The sequence below is a fragment of the Mus caroli genome, chromosome 3, assembly GCF_900094665.2.
Source record: "Mus caroli chromosome 3, CAROLI_EIJ_v1.1, whole genome shotgun sequence".
Classification (NCBI taxonomy): Eukaryota; Metazoa; Chordata; class Mammalia; order Rodentia; family Muridae; genus Mus; species Mus caroli.
The window spans coordinates 105,007,877-105,020,497 of NC_034572.1; positions in this window are offsets into that span (position 1 = coordinate 105,007,877).

The following is a 12,621-nucleotide window of genomic DNA, read 5'->3' on the forward strand; positions in this document are numbered from 1 at the left end:
TCATAATGTTGTTGCACCTACAGGGCTGCAGATCTAAAAAGCATAGCAGCCTTATTTATAATAGCCAGAAGCTGGAAAGAACCCAGATGTCCCTCAACAGAGGAATGGATACAGAAAATGTGATATATTTAGACAATGGAATACTACTCTGCTATTAAAAAGAATGAATTTTTTAAAATCCTAGGCAAAAGAATGGACCTGGTGGGCATCATGCTGAGTGAGGTAATCCAATCACAAAAGAACTCACATGATATGTACTCACTGATAAGTGGATATTAGCCCAGAAACTTTGAATACCCATGTTACAAGTTGCAAAACACATGAAACTCAAGAAGAAAGAAAAATACCCATGGAAGGAGTTACAGAGACAAAGTTTGGAGCTGAGATCAAAGGATGGACCATCTAGAGACTGCCGCACCCAGGGATCCATCCCATAATCAGCCTCCAAACACAGACACCATCACATATGCCATCAAGATTTTGCTGAAAGGACCCTGATATAGCAATCTCTTGTGAGGCAATGCCAGTGCCTGGCAAACTCAGAAGTGGATGCTTACAGTCAGCTATTTGATGGATCACAGGGCTCCCAATGGAGGAGCTAGAGAACGTACTCAAGGAGCTAAAGGGGTCTCCAACCATATAGGTGGAACAACAATATGAACTAACCAGTACCCCCCAGAGCTCGTGTCTCTAGCTGTATATGAATCAGAAGATGGCCTAGTCAGCCATCATTGGGAAGACTGGCCCCTTGGTATTGCAAACTTTATATGCCCCAGTACAGGGGAACACCAGAGTAAATAAGTGAGAGTGGGTGGGTAGGGGAGTGGGGGGGAGGGTATGGTGGACTTTTGGAATGGCATTTGAAATGTAAATGAAGAAAAATCCTAATAAAAAAATATATATATATACAAAAAGAAATCTGTTATCAGTAAAAAGTAAACTCTATAATTTTTATTTCTAAAAAATCCATAAATGTTTATATAATGGCTGTGGCTATTAAAATTTTTATTCTCAAATATGCACATAGAAATAAAATAAGACATTTGAAAAGCAGTGTGGAAGGAACATTATTAGTACAATTATTTTGACATGAAAACAGAGATAGGAGTGGATACTCCAAAATCACTCAGAGTATCCAAAATGAATAACTGTATATGTATTTATTGATAAGTCATAAATTCAGAACACTTCAGGAATTGAAGAGATGACATTTCTATGTATTGAAATATCATGCCTGCAGTGATAGGTTCACAGACACTCTGTCTCTTATGTTCATCTTTTCCCAGCCTATGCATTCTATGATTTGATCAAATCCCACTGTCTCCAATAAGTAGCCCTCATGCTTATATTCTTCCTTCGTTATGAATAAGATCAAGTAGGTTAAAAAATGTACTCTTTTTGGGTTTATTTGTTTGTTTTTGTGTGTGTTTTTTGTTTTTCTTCTTATAGTCATGTTAGAAGGAGCTGGTTCTTACATTACCCTCATCAGAGAAGGAAAACTTATGTTTTCAAAACAGTTTTATATATAAAGGATGTAATATCTCCCTGTACTATGTCTGAACAGGTATAATTACTGTCACTTTACAAGTGAAGAACACAGATTCAAGTAAATGAGAGTATTTCCAAAGCTAGATAGTACATACAAATCTTACCTCATCTTATTATATTTCTAGGTATAGATATTAAAACTGTGTCCCCTACCTTCTCTTGGGGAATAAAGCTTTATGAATAATAAGAGAACAGAAAATTGGTCAAATGAGAAAGCATAATGGGAAGATAACAAGGAGTGCATTTTTGTAAAATCTACCATGAGACAAACCTGTAGAACAAGTCCTTACCCTTTCTAACATTCCATTCCCCACTGTGTTCCTTCACTGTGTGCTGTTCCATTAGTAGATGCATGATGCCAGGATTGCAGGCTGATCTTGAGTAAAGTACCACAATGACACTGAGTTCTCCATAAACCACTTTGTTTACTTATTTTACAGTCAGCATGTATTAATTATTCAAAGCAAGTTTAACCATGACACCTTTATACATATACGTACTTTATTTAAAGCATTTCATTATCCTCTCACCTCTCATTTTCCTGTTTACTTCTCTCCAACTAACTTCCCTTCTAATTCAATACTATCTATCTATCTATCTATCTATCTATCTATCTATCTATCTATCTATCTATCTATCTATTTATTTATATGCATGCCTCTGTGTATGTAAGCATATGTTTGTGTGCATGTGCATGCATGTATGTGAATGAGTTTCATTGGAATTATTTACAAGAGTGTGGTTGAAAGTTTGTTAACAGGTACACGTATATATCAACAATAGCTACAGCACTGAAGAACATCTCTCCCTCCCCCAGCAATTGTTATCACAGTATCATTGTATAAAAACTGGTGCCCCATAAGCTTTTTCTTCTTATTTTATGTTATTTTTAAAAATTTATTCTTCTCTCACATATTTCTCCTTCCTCCTTTTAAGGAAGTCCCTCACCCTGTATCTCATTTCTTTTTCTTCCTTTCCATTCAGAAAAGAACAGGTCATCCAGAGAGATATCAACCACATGGGACATATCAAGTTTCAATAAGAATAGGCACCTCCCCTTGTATTAAGGCTGGATGAGGCAATCCAGGAGGAGGAAAAGGGTCCCTAAAGCAGGCAAAAGAGTCAGAGGTAGCTCCCAATCCCACTCTTAGCAGTCCCAGAGGATCAGTCTCCACAAGTATAACCTGTATGCAGAGGGCCTGTGTCAGATCTATGATGACACACTGATTGTCTGTTCAGTCTCTTTGAGCCTTTATGAGCACAGGTTAATTCTGTGGGTTTGTTTATGGTGTCCTTTACCTCTTTGTCTGTTTACTCTCCATCTTCTGCAGCATATTCTGAGCTCCAACTAATGTTTGTCTGTGGGTTTTGGCATATGTTTATATCAGTTGCTAGATGAAGCCTCTCTCATGACAATTGTGCTCCACTACTTCTACATATAAGACACAATATCATTAGGATTTTTGTTCTTTACTTTTTGGTGTTTGTTTCTATTCTAGGTCACTGAGCTATCCAGCCTCTGATTCCTAGCACCAGGCAGTGTCAGGTTTGGCCTCCCTCTAGTGGCACAGGTCTCAACTTAGACAAGCCATTGATTAGCCACTCCCACAATTTCTTCACCATCTTTACCACAGGTTATCTTGTAGGCAGGATGAATTGTAGGGCAAATTTGAGGTCACTGTCATAGGCTGCGGAGAGTTTCCAGTGCACAATGTTTCTATCTTGTCCCTGAGATGCCCTGTAATTTATTTTCCTTCATCCTCCCCAACCTGATCCCTCCTCTTCCTGTCTGTACCTGCCCCAGTCTACTGGAGATTTCTATTCTATTCTATTCTATTCTATTCTATTCTATTCTATTCTATTCTATTCTATTCTATTCTATTCTATTCTATCCTATCCTATCCTATTCTATCCTATTCTATCCTATCTTTTTTTTTTCTTTTACACACATATATCCTCAACCTTCTTTTTTATTAGATATTTTCTTCATTTACATCTCAAATGCTATCCCCTTTCCTAGTTTCCTCTCTGAAGCTGGAAAGCTTCTGGCTATTATAAATAAGGCTGCTATGAACATAGTGGAGCATGAGTCCTTATTACAAGTTGGAACTTCTTCTGGGTATATGTGTCTATTGTAAAAAGTGTTCTTCCTGTGATTTGTTTTCTGTGTGTCAGCTCATTTATCTCATGCATATAGGAAAGTAGTATTCTTTTTTAATTAATCTATTCAATCACTTTGCTGAAGGTGTTTATCAGCTGTGGAAGTTCCCTGGTAGAAATTTTGAAGTTGCTTATGTATACTGTCATACCATCTGTGAAAAGAAATTTTTTGACTTATTTCTTTCTAATTCTTATTCTCTTGATCTTTTTCAGTTGTCTTATTGCTCCTGTAGAACTTCAAATACTATATTGAATAGATGTTGAGAAAGTGGGGAGCCTGCCATGTTCTGGATTTTAGTAGACTTGCTTTGAGTTCCTCTCCATTTAATTTGATATTGGCCATAGGCTTACCATATATTGTCCTTGTTAAGTTTAGTTATGTTTTTTTGCATCCTCTATTTCTCCAAAACTTTTATTAGGAATGGTTGTTGGATTTTTGTCAAATGTTTTCAGCATCTAATGAGATGATTATATGGTAATTTACATTCACAGATTTAAACATGTTGAATCATACTAGAATCTCTGGGAAGAACCCTATTTGATCATGGGAGATGACTTGTTTTTTTTATGTGTTTTGGGATTCTGTTTGTAAGTATTTTACTGAGTAATTTTACATTAATGTTCATCAGGGAGTTTGGTATGGAACTCTTCTTAGTTTGTTGCTTACAGACATGGTCCTAGCATGGCTTCCTTCCAAGAGACCCACCAAGCAGCTGACTGAGATAGATGTATACACTTACACCCAACAAATGGACTGAAGTCTGGGACCCATGTGGTTGAATTAGGGAAAGGCTGGAAGAAGCTGAGGAGGAGGGCAACCCCATAGGAAGACAAGCAGTCTCAAATAACCTGAACCACTGAGATCTCTCAGACACTGAGCCACCATCCAGTCAGCATACACTAACTGGTATGAGGCCCTCGACACACAAACAGCAGAGAACTGCCTTGTCTGACCTCAGTGAGAGAAGATGTGCCTAATCTTTAAGAGATTTGAGACTTCAGATCATGGGGAGGTTTGGCAATGTGTGTGTGGGGTAATTCTCTTGGAGACAGGGAAGAGGAGGAATGGGATGAGGAATTGTGGGAGAGCAGACCAGGAGCAAGGTAACAACTGAACTGTAAAAAAAGTTATAATTAAAAAAAAATCTTCATTTGATTTTTAAAATGAATTCCATAAGTTATGCATGTATTATAATGTAGTACATTATTTGTACTTTATCCATGATTCATATGGTCTTTTGCATTAAATGGGAAAAAAACAGGCAAAAAATATTGTGTCATCCCTTAAAACAATGGCTATCTGAAACAAAAGTATCCTTATTATCTTATAAAATAACTTGATGCCCTCACAATTTTCATAATTGTATTTAACTTAAGATTTTTTCTTATTATCCATGTTATATTTATAATATTGTATTTATTTATAGTCTGGGTAGAGCAGCATTTCCATGATATTTCCCAGCTCTGAGATGAGGGAGTTTCATTAATTTACTAATGCATTTGGCTATGGACAGACTGTTTTTACATTACCATTAATCAACCTAGTTGATACCTGTTATGTTTCACTTGGTTGTTGACTGACTACTTTCTCTTGATTGTTTTTATATGCTCAGTCTAAATTCAACATTTTTTGCAGAAATTATTCATTGTTCAGACACTTTAGGTTCCATTAATACATTTTTCTGCTAGTAGCTTGACAATATTCATGCAGCTTTTAAAAATTCCTAATTTATTTCCACATAGGAGATCATATATTGATAAAACCTAACTCAGCATGAAATATTTATAGTACAATTATTTTACCATAGTAAATGTCTTTAAAATGAGTTTGCACAGAAAGCTGCCCACCTTCTTATAGTTTTATTCTCTTATAGGATTTTTTTTCAGTCTTACACCTTGATTGCCACACTGAGAGTTTTAAAAAAGAACTGTGGAAATAGCTACTTGTCTGTTGGCATTACCCCTGGAACCTTGAATGATGAGGTTCAATGTCACATAGGAGGCCCTTTTTTTTTTTTTTTTCCAATCCATCTCCTGGAGAAAATCATTAGAAGGTTTGGAAATAGTTTTTTTTTTTTTCAACTTAGTATCACTAGTTTGATTCTTAGAAAACAGATACCATACAATTGTAATTTGATTATTAAAATCAGAGGCTGAAATAATTCAGTCCACTTCACAAATTTCAAAATCAAGAATAGCACCATTCTAGAAAAATCTAGAAACAGCACCTTGTATCTCTTTGCTTCCATCCAGAATATCTTGACTTTGTACGATTTTAAGAAACCTGGTTTTGCAAATCAAATCAAACTTATTTATCGCATAGGAGTAGCACAATAGATGTTAACCAGGTAGGCACACATCATGATTTTAGACTGGTTGTCATCTTTGAAAAGTCACAGGAAAGAGAGTAATACAAAAAAACTTCCTATTCTTCTCTTTGGTAGTCACTGAAATGTGCTGTTCTAGAAACTAGAAAATGATATCTAGTATTTTTTTTTTATTTTTTCTAGGAGGAAATACAAAGGGTGGCATGTTATTTGATCCAAATGAGTGAAAAGTAATCTCCTTTGTATTGTAGATGCCCAAAGGAGGTGGTCTACAACTGCTGAGGTAGCTGTAGCGCTTTCTTCTGAGGTAGCAAAAAAAAAAAACAGTGGAATGTCTTTCCTTGGATAACAAGTGTTTGATGAAAGCTGTCATTCTTTGATTTTATGAATATGTCTTTAGAGTTTTATTTGAAGAAGTACTCTTTAAAAATATAAGCTTTAAATCTTTCCTTCATGTTTGAGTACATTTAACAGCCCTTCAGTACACATTTCAGACAGCAGGTGTGATGTTTGCTGCCTGGGAGAATTAGAAGGGAATGAACAGAATCAACTCTAGTGGTATTTACCAGGGACTATGAACATGCAGAAATAAATGAAGTTGTTAATCACTTGTATTTTTCTGTTTCATTTCATAAACTATATGAGAACATCCACTTTTTCACTTATAGTAGTCAATTTCAGAAATGAAATAAATTTATATTCTTGAAGACTGTGATTCTCCTCATTTAATCAAAGTAAGCATGTTTGTAAGCTATTCTAGTAATTGCTCCTTTATTCTAATTTTGTAAATTACTACATTTCTTACATTGACAAATTTAGTATAGTGTAGTGTTATGATCCATAACATGTGTTGATCTCCACATACATTTTCCAATACTAGAATAAGACAACTATCATACCCATTATTGCACATTCTTATATTTTGTAATGAAAACACATACATAATGTCACAACTAGAGGCAATAGAATGAGACCTCAGTTTGATGTCTCAGCAGAAGAGCAGACAGGCAGAGATACTATAAATACCTGGCAAGTCAAGAACTCTAGCTCAGTCCAGTACACTCCTCAGCAAGGGAGAGTGGACAATTATAATAAAAATCTTTTAGTAAATATTTTCAAGAATATGATACATGGCTCTACTCATTGCACTAGACAGCCAATCTCTTTAATTCTTCCTAAAATCTTGTGTCCTTTAGTCCTTTGGCTGAAACTCCCCTGTTTAATGCACTTTTACAGTCTTGTAGCTCATGGTAATCTTTTACATTCTGCACATATATATATATATATATATATATATATATATATATATATATNGTGTGTGTGTGTGTGTGTGTGTGTGTGTGTGTGTGTGTGTGTAGTGGTATTTACCAGGGACTATTAACATGCATAAATAAATGAAGTTGTTAATCACTTGTATTTTCTGTTTCATTTCATAAACTATATGAGAACATCCACTTTTTCACTTATAGTAGTCAATTTCAGAAATGAAATACATTTGTATTCTTGAAGACTGTGATTTTCCTCATTTAATCAAAGTATATATATATATATATATATATATATATACATACATATATATAATTTATATTCTAAATATAAGTGAGACCACAGTAAACTAAGAAGGGATAAAAATATCACATAATAAATCTATTTTTAAGGTATGTGTATTGCATTGGCATTTATATTAGAATTATTTTTTAATTTAACACTTTAGAGAGAATAATAGGCATGATTTGAATAGTATATAAATAATAAGCTTGAATTTGAAACAAAGAAAGCCATACTTGCTTGTCTCAATGCCTTCTACCGGCTTTTTAAAGTTTCGGAGTTCTCATGGAATGTTTGGCATACACCCATTTCTCTTTAATGGAATCTTCTACAATTTCATGGCTGATTTTACCTAGTTAATAACTTCTTGAAATGGGTAACTTTTGTGGATAATTAAAACTTAAATGTTCAGAAATTATTTTTCTTTGGATCATAGATATGCTTGTTTTGTCGATAGTCAGGAAGCAGAATTTAATGAGATTACAGCAGGTTTTATCATTTACTAATGTTCTGAAGTCAAATTTTAAAATCTCCCTAGGGATTCCACTGCCTATAAAAGCCAAATTGGCATCTTCAGCTTTGAAGTATGAACTTACCTCAGCTTCCCATGCACATCTTTTGAAAATGAAGGACAAGACTCTGAGGTTGTCCTAGTCCTTTGAAGAAAAACATGGTGAGTTTTTTTTTAATTCCCCTCAGCAACTACCAGAGGCAATACAATGAGACCTCAGTTTGATGTCTCAGCTGAAGGGCAGACAGGCAGAGCCATTATTAATACCTGACAAGCCAAGAACTCTGCCTCAGTGCAGTTAAAACCTCAGCCTGGGAGAGTGGACGTTTATAATTTATAAGGATTGAAATGGATCTAGAGTCTATTTTCTGGGAAGAAAATAAAGTTGTAATGCATTTACAACTGAGGTATGCCTGCACTAAAAGTGCCCTCTAGAGCATTCCATTAATTGGGATTCAGGGTTAATTAAAATAAAGAGATAAAATATATTAAAAGTGTTGAATTCACTTCTTTATACTTTCTCTAAACCCAGAAAAATTCAGTGTCATTTCAGCATATTTGACAAATGTGTACTTAAAGGCAAACTCCTGGAAATGCAAATTACCATCTAAAACCATATGGTAAGATGTCTGTCTTGGTGATTACAAGGCCTTGTTTTATATTACCTCAGGGATATCATAAAATTTGAGAATAATTTTTAATTAAAAAATGCACAATAGCCGGAATGTAACACATACTTCACAGACCAGAATACCACTTAAAACAGATATAGGTTAACCTCTGACTGGATAGGCATTGTACCAAAAAGACTTCATGTCAAAAAGAATTTATCTGGCAAAGAAATTTGAAACATTAATGTTGTAGCTGACATTAAATACTTTATTCACACAATGCCTGCAAAATTCATGATGTCCTTATTTTTTAATAGCTGGATACTTTACCATTTTGTAAAGAAACCACAATTTCTCCATTCATTTCTTGATTGAATGACATCTGAGTTGTTTCTAGCTTCTGGCTGTTATGAATTAGGCTGCTATGAACATAGTGGAACATGGACCTTGTGATATGGTTGAGTATCTTTTGGGTATATGCCCATGAACAGTATAGTTTGGTCTTCAAGTACAGCTATGTTCAATTTTCTGAGGCACCAACAGACTGGTTTCCAGAGTGGTTGTACCAGCTTGCAGTCCCATCAGCAATGGAAGAGTGTTCCTCTTTCTGCACATTCTCACCAGCATGCGTTGTCACTTGGATTTTTGATCTTAGCCATTCTGATTGGTATAAGGTAGAATCTCAGAGTCATTTTTATTTGCATTTCCCTGATGACTAAGGATGTTGGGCATTTATTTAAGTGCTTCTTGGCCATTCAAGATTCCTCTGTTAAGAATCCCCAGTTTAGGTCTGTACCCCCACTTGTTAATGGGGTTATTTGATTTTCTGGAGTCTACCTTCTTGAGTTCGTTATATCTTTTAGATATTAGCCCTCTATCAGACGAAGGGGTAGTGAAGATACTTTTTCCATTCTGTAGGTTGCTGTTTTGTCCTATTGACAGTGTCCTTTGCTTTAAAGAAGCTTTTGAGCTTCTTGAGGTTCCATTTGTCAATTTTTGATTTTAGAGCCACTGGAGTTCTGTTCAGAAAAATTTTCCCAATGCCAATGTGTTCAAGATTATTTTCCACTTACTATTCTATTTCATTCAATATATCTAGTTTTATGATGAGGTCCTTGATCCATTTGCACTTGAGTTTTGTACAAGATGATAAATATGGATCAATTTGCATTCTTCTACATGCAGACTGCCAATTAAACCAGCATCATTTGTTGAAGATGTCCCCCCTCCCCGCATATATGGTTTTGGCTTCTTTGTCAAAATCAGTGTCCATGGTATGTGGGTTAATTTCTGGCTCTTCAACTCTATTCTAATGATTGACTTGTCTGTCTCTGTACCAATACTATGTGGTTTGAGGTATCCCCGACTGAAAAGAAAATGAATGGTATGTACTTACTGATAAGTGGATACTTGCCAAAAAGTACAGAATACCCATCAAAAAACCCATAGACAGTAACAAGAAGAAAGGCCCAAGTGAGGATAGTTCAGCCCCACTAAATATAGGGGAAAATGATCACAGGAGGCACAAGGAAGGAGGGACCTGTGTGGGAGAGAAGAGGAGAGGAGAAAAGGGAACACGATCAGATGTGAGTGTAGACAGAAGAGAAGCTCAGAGGGTCAGTTGAGTGAATGGAATTATGCAGCTGGGGTAGGGGGAAACCTCTGAAACATCCAAGAGATCCGAGATTAAGAGATTGCCAGGATCAATTTGGATAACCTTAGCCAAAATGCCTAACTGTGGGAAGATGGAACCTGAAGAGTCCATGTCCAGTAGATAGACCAGGTCCCCAGTGGAGGGATGGTGTCACCAACAGTCCTCCAATTTTTTTTTTGACCCAGAATTGTTCCTGTCTAAAAGAAATGCAGGTGTTCAGGAGCCATAATGGGACAAGCTAGTAACTAGGAGGTGATCTTTCTGAGTTGGCCTGCTTCTGATTATTATACAATCTGTGACAGGTTCCTCGCCCTTATTAGGCAATGCTGTAGGGGATTCATTTTAGGAAATTCCTAATTTCCTAATAGGAAATTCCTGCTATTAATATGCTTTTCCTGTTACTATTAAACATATATAGTAATTACTAAGTAATAGCACACCCCTTTGGAGCAGATCCATGAAGGTGTATTGGCTTGTAGTGATGCTATATAGACAAATAGATGACTTCTTAAGTTTTTTTTTAATCCCTGTCCCCCCCCCCATTTCTAAAGTATTAATGATGATTCTATAAGAATTCTTAAAATTATATCTGTGATTATTAAGCTCTTTATAATGAGTCTGCTATTAGTTCTTTTTCTGACAACCAAAACTGCAATGAGAACTCTGACAATCTCCCAAGTGTCACCAGTTGATTGCTGTTAGATAGTAACCAGACTTTCTTCTACTCAGAGTACATTCCAAGAGGTTGTAAAACAGTTTAACTTGGTCATAAAAGGGAACTAACAAATTTATTATAGGTGCTAGGACAGAATATATAATATTGTCTGGGTTTATCAATACAAAACTTCACTAATAACTTAGTTATTATTGTAAACCTTCAGTGAACCTGTGGAGCAGAGACAGGCAATGGATGTTTAGCCAGAGACTTACTCCTAACAGATAGGCATGTAAACATTTTCTGTTGTAAAGTTCTATTTTAATTTATGATTTGATCTTTTGTGTGTGTGAAGTTGTGATGAACTTTGTAACATGTGATCATGTATTCTGAAAGAAGAATAAGTGCTGAGGACAAAGAGATGAGAAGAGGAGATAGAATTTTTTTCCCTTAGAAGAACTTTTCCCTTACTAGAATTTTTTCCCTTTTCCCCATTAGAAGAATTTTTCCCTGTTTAGGATCTTTAGCCTTTTCTCCTTCGACAGCTTTCATAGAAAACATTTTGCAACTTGGTAATAAATACTATAATCACTTTTCTAACTGTCTCTTTTTTCTGCCTGTGACTTCTGGTTAGCTGGCTGAAAGCTAGAGCTGCACATTGCATGCTGAGATTAAATAGAGGCCACATTACTTAATCCTCTGCTGTTAGGTACAGGTGTTAGTCGCCTAAGCCAGCAGTCTTCTACCCTCAGACAGAGCAAGAATGATTTTTAGAACTTTTTAGAAGTTATCATCAGAATTTCAAAACAGATTAGACAACTAAAAAGTCCTAAGACCCTCCAACTTTAAACATTAAAGCTGTCACTAAAGTCCGACTCTGTGCACTCACCATTACACTCCCCTATCTGGGAGGCTACAAGAATGCAGGGATAAAAATGGAGCAGAGACTGAAGGAAAGGCCATCCAGTGACCTTCCAAATTGGGATCAATCCTATGGGAACCACCAAACCCTGATACTATTAGTGATGCCATGTTGTGTTTGCAGACAGGAGCCTAGCACAGCCGTCCTCTGAGAGGTCCAACCAGCAACTGACTGAGATAGATGCAGATTCTTGCAGCCAGTCATTGGACTGAAGTCAGGAAGGGTTAAGGGAAGGATTGAAATTGCTGAAGGACATGGCAACCCCATAGGAAGACCAACAGTGTCAACTAACCCGAAATCCTGGGAGTTCCCAGGGACTAAGCCACCAACCAAAGAACATACATAGGTTTGTCTATAGTCCCAGAAACTTATGTAGAAAAGTTTTGGCCTCAGTGGGAGAGGATTCACCTAATTCTGTAAAGACTTGAGCTCCAGGAAAGGGAGATGCAGGGAGAGACATGAGATGGGGGTAGATGGGTGATTTGGGGGTGGGTGGGTGGGGGAGCACCCTCTCAGAGGCAAAGTGGAGGGGGATGAAGTAAATAATTCTGAGAGGGGGAACTGGGAAAGGGAGCAACATATGTTATGTAAATAAAATAATTGCAAAAAAGAAGAAAAGAAAACTAGTTTATGCACACTGCCTTCAGAAGGAGGTGGGGACAAAAATACAAAAGCTCACAGTGTA